Genomic DNA, 17,257 nt, shown 5'->3' on the forward strand with positions numbered 1-17,257 from the left:
CACCTGCTCTGTTTTAAAGCTAATCAGTCCATTTATTGAGCACTTACTGCAGGCAGAGCACTGTATTAAGCACCTCTCAGGTTCAGCAGGGCAAGAAATACTCCTCTACCGTCGCGTCTACCAACTCAGTTATATTTTACTCTCCCAAGCGCTTACTCCAGTGCTCTTCTTATAGTCTTGTCTTATGCTGTCAAGTGGTCTCCGACCCATAGCGATTCCACGGACACATATCTCCCAGAACGCCCCACCTCCATCTGCATCGTTCTGGTGGCGTAGCCGTAGTTTTCTCGGTAAAAATATGGAAGTGGTTTACCATTGCCTTCTTCTGTGCACTGAACTCGAGTCTCCACCCTCGACTCTCTCCCATGCCTCGGCTGCCCAGCACATCTGAGTTTTGACTTGTAGGAGATGGCTTTCACTCGCTAGCCACGACCCAAGCTAGGAGTGGAACGGGTAGACCTCTGCTTGACTCTCCCTCCTATAGCCGAGACTGGTAGAGTCGTGGAAACTCTCCAGGTGCGATCCCGAGAGGGGGCTGCATACAGTAAGAGCCCAATAAGTGTCATTCATGGATTGAATCTAGGAATTTCCAGGCAGCTATGCCGAATGGACACTGTGACCGAGATATCCTTTCTTAAGGGATTAAAGATGATGTTGCACCCTGAAGATGGAGAAAACCCAACAAATTGGGATGCTGCATAATTGAAAAGGATATTCATACAGCAAAAGTCAGAATTCCATAATAATAATAATAACTGTGGTATTTGTTAAGCGTTTACTATGTGCCGGGCACTTTACTAAGCACTGAGTGATTTGTTCAACCTGGAATGATGTCAGATGTGTGCTAAACCCACTTGGCACACACGAATAAAGAAGACACAGTGTTGAATAAACCACAGTGCTTTCGGATGGAGGGTTTCAGGGCAATTCATTGCAGCTTTGCCCTGGTCAAGTTTGAGAGGGCAAAAGAGAGGGAATGGAAGAGATAAGAGCAGTCCTATTGTGGTCCTTGCTCGCTCCAGGGGCCGTGACAGACAGACATAAATGAGCCTGTTCTGTATTGTCGAGAGTCGGCTTAAAGCCGGTGGTAAAGAATCCTGTCAGTGTGGAGAATCAGTAAGGCGCTAGGCCCAGACTAAAGATCCCACCCATTACAATGAAAAAAAAAGGGTGAGGGTCTCCTCACTCCCAGGGGTCTCCCCAGAGGGATGTCTGGTTATTTCATTTGTGATTACATCAATCAGTCAATGGTATTTAGTGAGCGCTTACCGTGTGCAGAGCACTGTACTATGCTCTTGAGAGAGTACAATAGAAAAGAGATGGTAGACAAGTTCCCCGCCCGCAGTGAGTTTACAATCTAGAGGACCTGTCACCATGTGGAAAGCAATCAAACGATGGTGTTTATACCAAGCACTGGGGTAGATACTATCCAAGCTAATCCAGTTGGACACAGTCCACGTCCCAAATGGGGCTCACAGTCTTAATCCCCATTTTACAGATGAGGTAACTGAGGCCCAGAGAAATGAAGTGCCTACCCAAGGTCCTCCAGCAAAAGAGGCAGAGCTGGGATTAGAACCCAGGTCCTTTTGACTCCCAGGTCCATTTTGTATTTTTTTAATGGTATCTTATATGCTAATTATGCACCAGGTGCTGCCCATTTTTCACGGCTCAGCCAACGTAACGTGTCTTCCCCGAATTTGTCCGAGTTGAGGTTTACTGTTTTGGTCCGTCAGCGTTATTCTATTGGTTGGACTTTGTTGCCGCTACTTTGTGGTTAGATTAAATCACTTTTTTCAGGCACTATCAAAACTGGTTCATAGCCCCCTTCACATGCCGCAGTTTCCTCCAGTGATCTCTGCATGACGAACTGCAATTGAAAATGCATCAGTAGTTCAGCTGCTGAACGGTCGCCCGGGCACCTTCCACTGCTTTTTGAGTATTGCTTTTTCTCTTTCACTCTCCCAGGTTTGTTGTTCCTTTTGAATCTCGACTATTATAACTCCCTCCCAGCCCCCCTACTGATTGCTTCTTCCTCAGTTTGGCAGAGGCGTGTGTTTCTCCATTTCCAAAGAAGCAGAAGTCAAAATGGCTCCCTCATTCCCTTGGGCGGAAAAACAGTTTCTTTCTAAGCACCGAAGAAGGAAGTGCAAACACTGGGAAAGGTTTGCAGTGGAGATGAGGCGCATTTGCAAGAGGTTTTAAAGAAAATGATGAGACCGTTTCCTTACTAGAACTCATTGTCCTGAATTTATGATGGAATTTTCTTTCTGCCTCTGAGTTGGCTAGCTTGAAATGCCTTTATTTTTAATTAGTAGTCAGAGGAATGCACTTTAAGAGCAAGGCTTTGAGGAGCAGATTGCGATCGGACCCCTGCACGGAATCTCTTTCACGAAATCCCTTTGGCTGTGAAATGGGAATAATTCTCAATTACTTCGGGGTTGAGTCATTCCCGGGCTTCACGATGGTCATATCGATTCATTGGTTGATCTCCTGAGTGACAGTTCCTTTCTCCATTGCCCTCCCTTTCCTTTCCTCTGACCCTTATGAAACTACACTGCTTTGATGATTTTGCTCCGGTTGTGTGAGAAGGTTGGAAGCACGGTATGATGCGGCGAGACGCGGATGCAATTCCCCCCATTCTGGTCAGGTTTGTCCAGGAAGGATGTCTAGACTGTAAGCTCCTTGTGAGCAGGGACGTTTATTGCTCTATTTATTTTATTAATGATATACATTTATCTATGGTTCTATTTATCTACTCTGATGGTAGTGATGCCTGTCTACTTGTTTTGTTTTGTTGTCTGTCTCCCCCTTCTAGACTACGAGCCCATTATTGGGTAGGGATTGTCTCTATCTGTTGCCAAATTGTACTTTCCAAGCGCTTAGTCCAGTGCTGTGCACACAATAAGCGCTCAATAAATGCGATTGAGCGAATGAATGAATGAATACCAACTCTGTGATACCGCGCTCTCCCAAACGCTGACTGCAGCGCTGCGTGTGCAGTACGTGCTCAATAAATACCACAGGTGGAGTGATAGAAAAATCTCACTAGCTGGGTGTGCGCGGGTAGCTCACGGAATTCGAAAGTGAAAGACCCGAGTTGTGGGTGGACACCCACAAGTGGGCAAACGTGCTGTCCTCAGGATCGATAGGGAAGTGTGGTGATGATGAGGATGGGCTTGTACGTATAGGGTAGTGTGGTGATGATGAAGATGGGATCGTACGTACCTGAGGTGCTCTTGGGATCTTTTCCGGACCCGAGCTTAGAAGGGCCCGGAAGGGTCAAAACGTTCACGATTTGGTTCTCCGGGGCTAGGAAATCCAGTTATGATTGGTTTCTCCATACGTCCTGGTTCCCTGCGCTCCCTGAGGCTTTTCTGGGATCCTATCCTCGTCCTGTCCACCTCACGCCGAGGGACATTTCTCACCCCTGACTGAAAAGACAGAGCTCGTGCGGGCCCACAGGGCGGGCACAACGATTGCTCATACTAGCCTATTCATTTAGTGCGTCCTGTACCATAATTGGGAAAGTTCAAGATGAGTTAACCCGATCCCCGCTCTCCAGGAGTTTAGAATCTGGCGGCAGAAACGGACGCTAAAATTCATGGATTAAAACCTCACTGCATCAAGAGAGGTTTGGAGTGCTATCCTCCCCCCCTTCCCCTCCCCGCAACAGAGAGGACCCACAATGAGCCTGTTTTTCAATTCCATCCAGTGACTCTTTCTTGAACTCCCAAGAGGCCTGAATCTCTGTATGGATGAGGGTCATGGGTCAGGGCTCGCCGGCACGTGAACCCAGTGGAGTAGGCGGTCGGGACTGAGAGTGCTTTTGAAGAGCTCGTCGCTGACCGTGCCTCCCACTGAGCAAACGCTGGATGGTCAACGGCCTGACTTGCTTCGATTTCCCCAGCTTTGTAGGATTATTGGTGAGTGACGAGGGAGGCGGTGTGACCCAGTGGAAAGAGCACGGGACTGGGAGTCAGGAGACCCGTGTTCGATTCCCAGCTCTCCCTTTGGCTTGCCAGGTGGTTTTGGATGAGTCATTTTACCCCTCTGGGTTTCTGTTTCCTCATCTGTCAGAGGGGATAAAATACTGGCTCTCCCTCCTGTTTAGGTTGCGTATCTCGAGCGGGATAGGGGCGTTGTCCTATCCGGTAATCTTATATCTACATCAGTGCCTAGCACAGTGCTTGGCACCTTGGCGGTGCTTCATCGGCACCTCCCTGCCCCTCTCCCCGCAAAGAGCGGTAGAGCAGTTTTCTTCTACTGGGTTTTTGTGACTGCTTGTTGGTGGGGTGGTCCAGTATTCCTCCCCGCCCAAGTCCCCCCCAGTTCCCACAGGTTTTATTAAAGGTCTTTGTTAAGCACTTACTACGTGTCAAACACTGTTCTAAGTGCGAGGGTAGATATAAGTTAATCAGGTTGGACACAGTCCCTGTCCCACATGGGGCTCACAGTCTAAGTAGGAGGGAGAGCAGTTATTGAATCTCCATTTTGCCGTTGACGAAACTGAGGCACAGACAAGTGAAGTCATTTGCCTCAGGTCATCAGCCGAGAAGTGGCTGAGCCGGGACCAGAACCCAGGTCCTCTGACTCCCAGGCCCGGGCTCTGTCCACCAGGCCGTGTTGCTTCTTGGCGTGGGCAGCCTCCAACAGCTCAGTGAGCCTGCCGTCCCCTGCTTGCCGGAGGCCTCCCACCAGCCAGGGCAGCGGGGGGCAGTTCAGCTGCCACGAGGCACTTGCTCAGTCGGTCGATCCTCGTACTTATTGAGCACTAACTGCGTGCCAAGCACACTGTACTAACTGCTAGGGAGAGTACATTATAAGAGACGCATTCCCTTCCCGCGACGAGCTTACAGTCTAGAGGGGGAGACGGACATGAATAGAAATAAATAAATGACAGATACATATAAAAGCGCTGTGGGGCTGGGAAGGGGGTTGAATAAAGAGAGCAGGTCGGGTGGATGCAGAAGGGAGTGGGAGGAAACGAGGGCTTAGTCAGGGAAGGCCTCTTGGAGGAGGTGGGCCTTCGATAAGGCTTTGAAGTGAGGGGGAGAGTTATGGTCTGTCTGGGCCTCCCGTGCGGTCCGAGTTGGGAAATCCCGGTTTTGTGGCTGGACCCTCTGGACGCCAAATGGTCCAGGCCCTTGCCTCAAGGCTCCCAAGTCTTCGGAAGCAGGGGGGCCGAGCCTGGTTTTCAAAGAGAAGCGTCGAGGATTCTATACGCGCCCTGGCTTTTAAGGCAGAGAAGCAGCTGGTCCACGTCCTTCCTCATGCTAACTCTTCTTGGTCTGGAGGGCAGTTATTAAGACATGCCTCGGGCTGGTTTTCCCCCTTCTAGACTAAATATTCCCAACTCCTTTAACCTTTCCTCACAGATCCTGCCTCCCAGACCCCCCGCCTCCGGGCGTTTCTGTTACGTTTCTCTGGGCCCACTCCGGTTTCTTCACTTGTGTCTTGAGCTCTTGAGTCACACTGGCCACGTCACAGGACCGGCCGGTGAATACCGAGAGGAAATCTGGTCAAGAGGAGGAGAGAGGAGGGAAGGGTTTATCCCAGCGCTTGGGAGGCTCGACGTCTGAAATTTCCATTAGGTTCTGGGGCGCCGAAGCCTGGCTATTGTGTGAAATAGCTGTGTTTTAAGCGATCTTCCAGGTAGAATCACCGTACGTTTTGTCTGAAAAGGGATGGCGGATTTAGGGAGCGGTCTTCCGACAGTACGGGCCGTCTGGATGCAACGATCGTTGGCAGAAACGGTGGTGTTGGTGTTTGTGCACACGGCGTCGGGTACGGGGCGGGGGCATTGGGAGCAGCGGGGCCTCGTGGAAAGAGCGGGGCTGGGAGGAGGGAGACCCGGCTTCTATTTCTGAATCTGCCGCTTGCCTTCTGTGTGACTTTGAACGGGTCACTTTGTTTCTCTGTGCCTCAGTTTCCTCTTCCATTAAATGGGAATAAAAATTCTCCCTCTCTGAGACCGTGATCTCCGAGGGGTAAATGACTGTGCCCAATCTGATCGTCTTATATCTGTCCCGGAGCTTAGCACGGCATTTAATATGCAGTAAAGCACTTACCAAATACCAGCGTTATTATTATTATCATATGCCTAAATGATTATTATTACCGCACACAGTAAGTGATCAATAAGTACGATTGAATGAATAATAATAATGAGAAAGGCTTGCAGAACATCACCCCCGTGATAGAGGAGAGCTGTGGGTATAAAAGATTCCCGGGCCATTCCGGCACTCTTTCTGCGAATAAGCACGAGAACATCTGTGTCGGCCTGTAGTTAGCCAATACCCACTTCCGATGCAGTATGAGAGTTTTTCTTCCAAAATTAGCCGTCGGCCTTCCAGAGCCCCCGGTAGGTCGATCTGTTTACTTCCGGTAATCAAAACGGAAGGATGTATCATCACTGATTTGGGGATAAATATTCAGGAACCAATGAGCCATTTGGGTTCAGCGTGCCAGACTTTAAATGAGTGGGGAGAATAGCGAGGCGTCCGTACGCTGGGCTCTTCTCGACAGCCCATCCCCGTCCCGCTGCCCCTCCTACTCTTCTTGGATAAATCCCGTTCAAGGAATGACACTCGAGGCCTGAATCTAAATAGGACCATTAGTGGATGGAGCCCAGCTGATTTAAGGATTCCTCAGTAGTACCGGTCAAAAGGAAAGGCTGTTAACCTACACTGGGCACGCTCTGAATAATGACAGTAATAATAATAATGGTATAATAGTGGTTTCGTCAGGCGCTCACTACTTACCAGCCAATGTGCTAAGCCCTGGGGTAGATCAAAGCTAATCAGGCCCCCGGTGGAGCTCATGGTCTAAGTGAAAGGGAGACCGGGTGTCAAAAATCCATTCCGCGGATGAGGGAACTCTGGCGTACAGAGGCGTGAAGCGACTCGCCCGAGGTCCCGGAGCCGACGAGGCAGAGTTGGCGTTAGAACCGGAGGCCTCTGACTCCCAGGTCCGTGCTCTTTCCACTGGGCCACGCTGCTTCTCCCGTAGCCCCTCCCCAGCCGAGCAGGGCAAAGAGAGCAGAAGCATTTGCGGCTCTCTCCTCGGGCCTCCCGTTGGGCGTTCGGGCTCCTCGGGGAAAGGAGGGATGCAGCTGGTGATCCCAAGGAGATGGGACCCAGGCAGTGTCAGCGGAGGCCCCGGGGGAAGATGACATTTCCTCCTGCCGGGAACGGAGGTCCCGGTTCTTGTGAGCTCAGCCCGCTCTCTCTGCCTGTCTCTGCCTGACTTTGCCTGACTCTCCCTGTGTGTGTGTGTGTGTGTGTGCGCGCGTGTGTTTGTGCGGGGAGGAAGGGGGACGGAGGCGTGGCTGCAGGGGAAGAAGGGCGTTTGCCGGGCTTGGCTGGACCACTCCAAGCAGGAACACTCCAGGGATGTCCACACCCTTGTTGTCTCTCCATTACTTAATGGACCATCTGTCGTCCAGGATCGAGCAGTAAAAATCCCGCAAAGCACAACCCTCCTCCCCAAGCCTCAGCCTAGCCGATCGTCTCTGAGAGAGGGATTCTGGGGGTGGCATGGCTGGCTGCATTTGCTTCACCGTGACCCGCCCGTGAATTCAGCTTCCGGGAAGATATCCGTTTCACCAGTGCCATTTCTCCTTCCTCTGAAGGTATAATAATAATAATGCCTACTACGTGCCGAGCGCTGTTCTGAGCGCTGGGGTAGATACGAGGCTACAGGTTGTCTCGCGTGGAACTCACGGTCTTAATCCCCATTTTATAGATGAGGTAGCTGAGGCCTAGAGAAGTGAAGTGACTTGCCCGGAGTCACACAGCTGCTAAGTGGCGGAGCCGGGATTAGAACCCGGGTCCTCCTGACTCCCAGGCCCAGGCTCTATCCACTAAGCCACGGTATTTCCCCAGCGAGTGGTGAGGCCGGCTGGGCTCCTGGCGAACTTCCAGGGGGTGCAGTTTCAAAATGAGGAGAACTCGTGGCGGAACTTGCCGGAATGGGCAAATGAGGGAATCAGTCGCCTTCGGTGGCCTTTGCCGCCTGGCTGGAGTGTATCGCGCGGGAGAGTTTAATGTCCTTCTGGAGGCCGGTGGGGGCAGACCGGGTGACTCTCCCCTCTTGGTCCCTGTGGTCCAGCCTACTGGGGACTCTGAACTTCGGGGGGGCTTTTACAAACTTGCGGTATCCGTAGTGGGTTGGTTATCGAAGCTTGGACTTTGCGTTACGTCCAGTCAGGCATCCTTGCTCTTAACGCTCTGTTGACACTCCGACGTGACGGTGTTTGCCTTCTGCCGAGGACTCTGGGAGCTGAGGGCGGGTGACGCCTGCCATCGGGGTGCACCTGTTGGGGGAGAGAGGGTAGGGCCAAACTCATGGGATCTTCCTTTTTCCCCTCACGCAAGGGGAGGAGGGGACCAACAGGTGTGTCTATAGTGTCTACCGTGTATCGTGTCCATCGTGTGTCCGTCGTGAACACCTTCCCTGTGGCGTGGAGAAACCAATCGATCAGTGGCATTTGAGTGCTTACTCTGAGCAGGACACCTTACTTAGCGTTGGGAAGGTACTACAAATGTCGTTCATTCAGTCGTCATTCACGTGTATTTATTGGGCGCTTACTGTGTGCAGAGCACTGTACTAAATACTTGGGCCTGGTGTTTCTATTTGGTGCTTTTATTACGAAAGCACCTCAGATTGGTTACTCACCACAATACCTCCGCGAGGTAGGGTTCGGGTTTTATCATCTCCACTTTACAGCGGGGGAAACTGAGGCACGAGACGGTTAAGCGGCTTGCCCGTGGCCACACAGGGAACGGGTTTCAGAGGCAGGACTGGAACTCAGGACTTCCGACTTTCAGGACCGCGGCTCTCCCACTGCGCCGTGCTGCAAGGAGGGATCAGATTTGGACTTAGTAAGTGCTTACCAAATACCACGATCAGTATTATTAATTATTAGAATGGTTTGGAAAGTAAGCTGGCACCTTGTCCCCAGGCCACGTTAGAGAAATCTTTGCTGTTCCCGGCTAGGTTTTTATTTTTTACGGTAGTATTTGAGCGCTTACTATGTGCCAAATACCGTACTGAGCTCTGGGGTAGATGTATGCTAATCAGGCTGTACACAGTCCATGTCCGTGATGGGGCTCACGGACTTAATCCCCGTTTTACAGACAAGGTAATTGAGAGCCAGAGGAGTTAAGCGACTTGCCCAAGGTCACACAGCAGACAACTGGTGGATCCAGGATTCGAATCCAGGTGGCTCTGTCTCCCAGACCTATGCTCTATCTACTAGGCCATGCCCCTTCTCAATGAATTAGTGAATTAGTAGAATTGATGCAAATGGGGACAGGACCCTCCTTATCTCAGGGTCAGGGAGGGTCATCAGCGGACTGAAAATCTCCCTCGATTCATTATGACTTGTCCGTTGTCGTTCGGGTCAGCCTGAAAGGATTGCACCGTCGGCGTTGTTCGTGGGAGCCATGAAAATCACTGACCCGTAGTAACACGATGCTAATATGTTTTTAATGAGGAGTGACTGTCTCCCCTTCCTGACCCCTCGCACCTTGCCAGGTGGCTGGCTAGTGTTTGTTCCTAGTTGCCAAAGACACCCCACTGCCTGGAAAATGTTCCCCTCTACATTGCAAAACAAAGAGGGGTTGCGGGTCACCTTGAGAGACCAAGAGCACTCAGATCTCTTCCTGCACGCCCCCCCCCCCCCCCCGACACCTGTAGCCTAATAATAATAATTCTGGTATTTGTCAATCGCTGTGTGCTAAGCTCTGTACCAAGCGCTGGGGCTCACAGTCTAAGGAGGAAGTATCTAAGGAGAGAAACCGAGGCCCAGAGAAGTGAAGTGTCTTGCACACAGCGGTCACGTAGCGCGGCTGGAATTAAAACCCAGGTGTCCTGACTCCAGCTTCCGGGCTCTTTCTAATAGTTCCACCGCTACTTGAAAGTGATCATTTCGGGACTAACCTTGCCTAAACACATCTCCCCCTCCCCCTCAACCCCTATCAAAACCGGGCACTATTTTTTTCCCGTGCCCGTTGAATCCCCTCCCGACCCTCCTGTTCACAGAAGGAATCACCCGCTGTACTCTCCTGTCCCCGTCAGCCGCACCTGCCGCTGACGTGCTGTTGAGAGGGTCCGTACGTTCGAGCCGGGTTGTCGCGGGGCCGTGATCGACTTGGCGAAACCCACAGGGAAATTGAAGGGACGGCTGATGTCCAGGGTACCTGCCGTGGGTCAGCAGCTTCTGCCAAGCTCCGTGCTTCAACTGAAATGAGGAAGCAGCGTGGCTTAGTGGCTAGAGCACGGGCCCGGGAGTCAGAAGGACCTGGTGTCTCAACCTGGCTCTGCCACTTGTCATTCATTTACTCAATTCAATTATATTTACTGAGCACTTACCGTGTGCGGAGCACTGTACCAAGTGCTTGGGAGAGTACAGTATAACAATGAACAGACACACAAGGACTGCTGTGTGGCCTTGAGCCGGTCATTTCATTTCTTTGGGCCTCATTTAGCTCATCTGTAAAATGGGGATGAAGGCTGTGAGCCCCATGTGGGACATGGACTGTGTCCAACCTGATTAGCTTGAACCTTACCCCGGAGCTTAGTAGAGTTCATGGCACATATTAAATGCTTAACAGATACCATTAAAAAAAAAAATTGAGGCTTGACTCAGCTGGGGGTGGGGACTGTGGTTCAACACCCATCCGAAGCTCAATTTGTTTTCCCAGCCTCCCAAAATTCAGAACCCAAGCTTATCCTAGAACCTAGCCTAACTGAGGAGCCTCCAGCTCTGACCACGAGCAGCGTCAGACTGGAGATATAAATAGGAGGTGGGATCCGCTGGTGAGACAAACCATATGCTTCCTCCTTGACTCAGTCCTGGGGATGTGAGACCGCCAGTTGCTGTTGCAGTTTCCCCATCCGACACAAGCGGAAGAGAGGAGCGACAATATTAGGGATCGTCAGGCTCAAGTGAAAGCCGAGACAATGTGGAGATCTGTTTGGATTCTTCTTTGAAAGCCAGATTTAAAAAATTCTTTTTATTTCTTAAAGCCTTTGAAGAGAGACAGTGCGTTCTCTTTCGGTGAGTCGGCTTTGGCGTAACTTGAAAAATCCGCTGCAACAGAAGACCCGAAACTTCGCGAGACGGACTAAAAAAGTCAAGAGAGGAAAAATAGCCGTGTGGGCCCTTTTTATTGGCTTCGGCCGCTGTCGCCATTTGACATCTCCCCAGAGTACTTATCCTCACTGAGGAGTGCTAGTGGGGTGGATGGAGGCTGCTGGTGTTCTCTAATGCGGTTCTGTCTGTGTAAACCTTCCTGTTTAATTGGAGCGTTTCTTAGAGAAACGAAATATTCCTCTCATGCCTCTCCCCTCAATGGTTTCATGTTCCCATAGGCCTTTGGGCTGAGTCACCCTTACGAACTTCCTCAGTGGATTGACTGACCAAGTGCATTCCTACTTTTCTGAAGACATTTCTTCCTACTTTCTTCTTTCTGCTCTTTCTGAAGGGCTTTCTGAAGTGCCAGTTCTCTGGCCAAAAAAAGGTAGTCCGAAGCGGGGCTCGGTGTCAGGGTAGGTCAACCGATTAGTAATAATCCACCAGCAGCGGGTGACGCTGTCTCTGACTGTTCCATTGCTTAACTGATAGAAGAAGAAACCGAGGGCTGATTTTCTGATGTGACCCATTCCAGACCCAATGTGTTTCTTTCCGGTTAAGCAACCGTGGACAGGCCCCATTCGACCTAACGTGAAAGGAGGATATCTCACGATTTCAAGCCGATGTTTTTTGGTATAATTGATTCTGTGTCCGCCTCTCCTCCAAGGTCCAACATGATTTGCTTTCACAGGGGCTTTTCTCCACTGACGTTTTCTAAGCACATCTTTAACCGCTGTAAAAGGACACCAGACATCAGTGGGAAACTGTGCTTTTTTGTGTGCAAGCATCCCCGAGTTTCAGATGTGACCCTCAACCCCCTCTTGGCATCTGATATAACAGTTATTCAAAAAACGTATTACTTGGATGGCAGAAGTCATCAGCCCTACCCCCCATCCGTGTTCTCAACTGGGCTTGTCACGGAGGTGGAATGCATTTGGCAAGTGGAATGGCAAACCATACCTTGGAAGAATTAATTGATTTATTATTCTTCACTTGACTTTGAGGCCAAGAGACTTCAGTATCCCTAAAGTTGCAATTTGTAGTGTCCCAAAGTTGGCTCCCTTCAACACAGCTACTTCAAATTGTTCGTGCTTCTGACTTGCGGCCATGTAGTTTTTCAGAAATGAAGGTTACCGGTGGTGGTGACCCGATTCCACCACCCCCCGAACACTCTATGGCTATTCAGAAAGGGAAAGGAAGAGAGCAAATAAGGGCAGTCTAAATTTGAGAGATCAATTTTTGACAAGCATATGAGACCCAAATTATTCTTAATCATATTCAAGGGAAATGAGCCCACTGGCAGACTCAGCTGAAGCAATATTCTCAGCTAGTTTTGCCCAAACCCAGCTCTTTCCTCCATTATCAGGGGGCCTTGGACTAAAATTGAGATGTTTGTAGTTGACGTGCCTAAAAGATTCAGTCGTGAAGTTATGGGGGTCATGGGAAGAAGGCAGGTCAAGTACAGAACAAGGGATTAAGACAGAACTAAGGAAAAGGGAGAAATTAAGATTAGGGAAGTTGTAAAATCCAGTGGTAGGAAAAAATTCTGGGAAGTTTCCTGGCCCTGAAAGACTTCCTCTAAGAAAAATGTGATCAGGGCTCCAGAGCTCATAACAATTGGTTTCGACCAAGAATCTCCCCGACACCATAACCTCATGCTTGAAATGCAGAAGGCTGGAGGGAATTTATGTGTATGATATGACCTATTCGCAGATCCTTAAAAGGACTGTGCAGTTTCTTCGATCAGTCAGTGGTATTTGAGTGCGAACTGTGTGCCGAGCTGCGTGACTCAGTGGAAAGAGCACGGGCTTTGGAGTCAGAGGTCATGGGTTCGAATCCCAGCTCGGCCACTGGCCAGCTGTGTGACTTGGGGCAAGTCACTTAACTTCTCGGTGCCTCAGTTCCCTCATCTGTAAAATGGGGATGAAGACTGTGAGCCCCACGTGGGACAACCTGATTCCCCTGTGTCTACCCCAGCGCTTAGAACAGTGCTCGGCACATAGTAAGCGCTTAACAAATATCAACATTATTATTATTATTATTACTAAGCACTTGGGAGAGTACAGTTCTGGTCTCTGTTCCACCGACATTCAGAGAAGCAGCGTGGCTCATTGGAAAGAGCCCGGGCTTGTCAGTCAGAGATCATGGGTTCGAATCCCGCCTCTGCCACTTGTCAGCTGTGTGACTGTGGGCAAGTCACTTCACTTCTCTGGGCCTCAGTGACCTCATCTGGAAAATGGGGATTAACCGTGAGCCTCACGTGGGACTACCTGATGACCCTGTATCTCCCCCAGCGCTTAGAACAGTGCTCTGCACATAGTAAGCGCATAACAAATATCAACATTATTATTATTATTATTATCCAAGGGCGTGAGTTCTAAGGGAACACGGCACTGCTCTGCATCACTCTTGTACTTGATGCGCCACACCCAAGAGGTGCTCAGTAAGGCCTGCTACTTCTGCTGCTCTCCACCAGGCTCATGCCCCATCCACTAGGATACACCGCTCGTCTAGTTAGTGCCTGCTAACGCTATTGTACCGTCCTAGATGCCCAGTACAGTTCTCTGCACAGAGTAAGCGTTCAGTAAACACTATCGATTGTGTCCATGACCCCGCGGGGAAGCAACAGGAACCGCCCAACACTTGAGAGAGAGAATCTGCTAAGAATGAGAGGGGAATGGGCAAACCTGAGGAAAAATGCGATTTTGAAGCACAAATCAAGAGTCCCGGAACACTCTAGTTGATCCCAACAGTTCATGTCACAGTCTGCCCTGCTGACTCTAAACTAAGATGTGATATATTGGGATTTGTGGATAAGCAGGGCTTGTGAATGTGGGAGGATTAACTTAAAGGGGGAAAGGAAGCATTAACTCTGGAAGTTTGCATATCTTATCGGCATCATGCTCAACATTATTTTAGAAAAGTAGGCTGGTTTTCTGCCTTGGATTGCCTTTGAAGCACTGCTTTTAGACTAAGCCGTTAATTAGTTATAAATCCTCTGCTTTTTGATGATGGCCCCCGATTCAATTCCTAGTGATTTCTCTCCCCGCCGCCCCCCCTCCCCCAAAATCTCCTTGCAGCTTGTGATGGGCCCCTCATAGTACAGAAATTCGGATCTGTTATGCCAGGAGCTCTTGAGGTTCAGATAGCTTCCACGTTGTTATGATTGAGGAATCGGGCTTTTTGATCTTGAAAAGGGAAGGAGGAGGTTGGGCTGGGAGGCAAAAGTAGGCAGTTTGAGTCTGGGCAAGATTTCAAAGGACACGTGAGAGTAACTACCACAGCGGACTTCAGTTTTCAGTTGAAACCGGCCCGTTAAGGACCGTCGCGGTTTCAGAAATTCGGTCCGGAGTCAGAAAGAGGGAGCGGGATTGGGGTGTGGGGAGAGGCTGGTACAGGTTGGGGCTGTTCCCACTCTCTTCCTCCTCTCCAGGTGTTGTTCTTGTGCCCTTGAGCCCGAAGGTGGTTTTGACAGGTGCTCGATTTAAAGGAAACAACTGTCACCAGCTTCACTCTGCAATGGGCCCCACAGAACGGCAGAAAATAGTGGGAGAGAACATTAAAGAGCAAGGAGATATGAAAGCTGTCACGGTTTCATCTCCGAAGAGCTTGTAGTTTATAAACTCCTCAGGGCAGGGACAGGATCTTCCGCTTCCGTTGGTCAGGCTCAGCACACAGGTGCACAGTAAATAGTAGTGAATGAGCAAATCTTCATTATTTTTTTAAATCTTTGGGAAATATTAGATTGCAAGGACCTTGAGGGCAGGGACGCATGACTTAGTGGAAAGAGCATGGTCCAGAGTCAGAGGACCCGGGTACTAGTCCTTCATTCATTTAATTGTATTTATTGAGCACTTAATGTGGGCAGAGCACTGTACTAACCGCTTGGAAAGTACAATTCAGCAATAGAGACAGTCCTTGCCCACACCGGGTTTACAGCAGAGAAGGGGGAAGACAGGCATCAAAACAAGTAAATAGGCATCAGTATAAATAAATAGAATTATAGATATGTACACATCAAAACAAGTAAACAGGCATCAGTATAAATAGGATTACAGATACGTACATATATACGTAAGTGGGGAGGGGAGGAAAAGCAAAGGGAACGAGTTGAGGTGATGCAGAAGGCAGGGGGAGTGCTTATCTTACTGGGTGACCTTGGGCAAGTCACTTAACTTTTCTGAGCCTTAGTTTCTTCAGTCAGTCAATGGTTTTTATTAAGTGCTTATTAAGCACTTGGGAGAATACAGTGCAACAGAATTAGCAGACATGTTCCCTGCCCATAACGACCTTCCAGTCTAGAGCAGGAGAATCAATGGGACAGGACTGTGTCTGAGACCTGATGTCTTGTAAACACTTAACAAATAAGAAAATAATAATAATTATTGCTAAGAGTGATTACCCAGGCACATAGTTCATTGCTCAGTAAGCGCCATCGATTAATTGGAGGCATGAAACAATTTGCTCCAAGCCTCAAAGGCAGGTCAGAACCCAGAGTTTCTGTTGGAGTTCTTATTCAAGAATTCCCGGCCAGAACTCTTTCCTTCTCTCCGTTCTCCTCCCCCCAAACAGGGAAGAAAACAAACAGCGGAAGATTAACCAGGTGACGCAGGATGGAGAAAGATGGTAGAAAAAACAGCCAAGAAATACAAGTAAAGACAGCGAATGTATTTGTTGAGCTCCCATTGGATGCGGTGGACTACCCCGAGCCAAGGAGAGAGGAGGGAGGGTGAGGAAGAGGGAAGGGGAGAGAGAAAACAGGAGATTCAGGGAGAAACCCAGAGAGGGAAATGGCTAGAAATTGAGGATTGAGCTTTGCTTTTCGCTTCAAGTCCTAAAAAGGTGCTGACTCTGTTGCCCTCTGAAATCAATCGATCAGTGGTCTTTACTGAGTGCTTACTTGATGCAGAGCATTGTACTAAGCACTCCGGAGAGTAAAATAGAGGAAAGCGGGCGTGAGTCCTGCCTTTCAGGAGCTGAGGAGGAGAACCTGTAGGGGAAACGAGACCCTGAAAGATAATCTTTCAAACCCTGCCGAGATGGTGGTTGTCATCCCCTCCCAGGCTCCCGGATTCAGAGAGGAAAGACAATCAATCAATGGTATTTACTGAACGCTTACTATGTGAAGAGCACTGTACAAGAGCTTGGGAGAATACAGTACAACAGAATTAGCAGTCACATACCCCACCCATAACAAATTTACAGACTAGAGTTGGAGACAGACATGAATATGAATAAGTAATATATAATTTAAAGATATGTATTTAAGTGTGATGAGGATGGGGTTGAACATCAAATGTCCAAAGGCGATGCTGGATCTGTGCAAAAAAAAAAAACAAAACCCCAAAAACCCAAACAAAAAAAACGGCCTATTTCCCACATCTCTCTGTTTACTTAGCTGGTTCCACGAGCAGGAAGAAGGAGGTGGGGATGGAGGCTGCTGGGGTGATGTCAGCAGCTACTTATTCCAGGTGCAAGGGGGAAGAGAAGGTCAAAAGCAGCACTTTGGGATGCCTTGGTCTCAGGATAATGTATGGTGGTTGACCATTGTAGTTTCATGTTTGTAAACTATGAATTTCCAAAAAAATGTGGCAACTGTTGTCTCTGGGTGACCGAACTCCATCTGATTAGGACCCTGAGCCACGACTATATGGGCCCGATTCCTCCTCTTTCCCCTCTGCCTTTTAAAAAATAATAAGAAGAAGAATGGTTTTTAAGCGCTTAGTATGTGCCAGGCACAATACTAATCACTAGGGTGGATACAAGCAAATTGAGTTGGACAGTCCCTGTCCCAGGTGGGGCTCATAGCCTCAATCCCGTTTTACAAATGAGGTAACTGAGGCCCAAGAGGAGCGAAGTGACTCACCCGGGGTCACGCGACAGGTGGAGGAGCCGGGATTAGAACCCAGGACCTTCTGACTCCCAGACCCTATCCACTTTGCCAGGCTCGAACCTGTTTACTTGCAGGACTTCAGAGTGTCCAGTTTCGAGAAAGGAGCGTGTGTATGTGACATTTTCCTCACATCGGCAATCAGTGGTAGTTGCTGAGCGCCTACTGTGTGTAGAAGATTGTACTAAGCGCCTGGGACAAGACAATACAAGAGTCGGTAGGAACAGCCC

At 49.4% G+C, this 17,257-nt stretch overlaps 1 protein-coding gene and 1 non-coding gene across 7 annotated transcripts in view; one reads left to right on the plus strand and one right to left on the minus strand.

The window, feature by feature from the left end:
- The window catches only part of FMNL2 (formin like 2), a 216,364-nt gene that overhangs the window by 36,062 nt on the left and 163,045 nt on the right, over positions 1-17,257 (plus strand). The window lies entirely within an intron of this gene.
- Positions 398-534, minus strand: LOC114814433. The gene has a single exon (XR_003762231.1). It is a non-coding gene; the product is annotated as a small nucleolar RNA SNORA7 (small nucleolar RNA).

This window comes from Ornithorhynchus anatinus, chromosome 9 (assembly GCF_004115215.2).
Source record: "Ornithorhynchus anatinus isolate Pmale09 chromosome 9, mOrnAna1.pri.v4, whole genome shotgun sequence".
NCBI classification, from domain to species: domain Eukaryota; kingdom Metazoa; phylum Chordata; class Mammalia; order Monotremata; family Ornithorhynchidae; genus Ornithorhynchus; species Ornithorhynchus anatinus.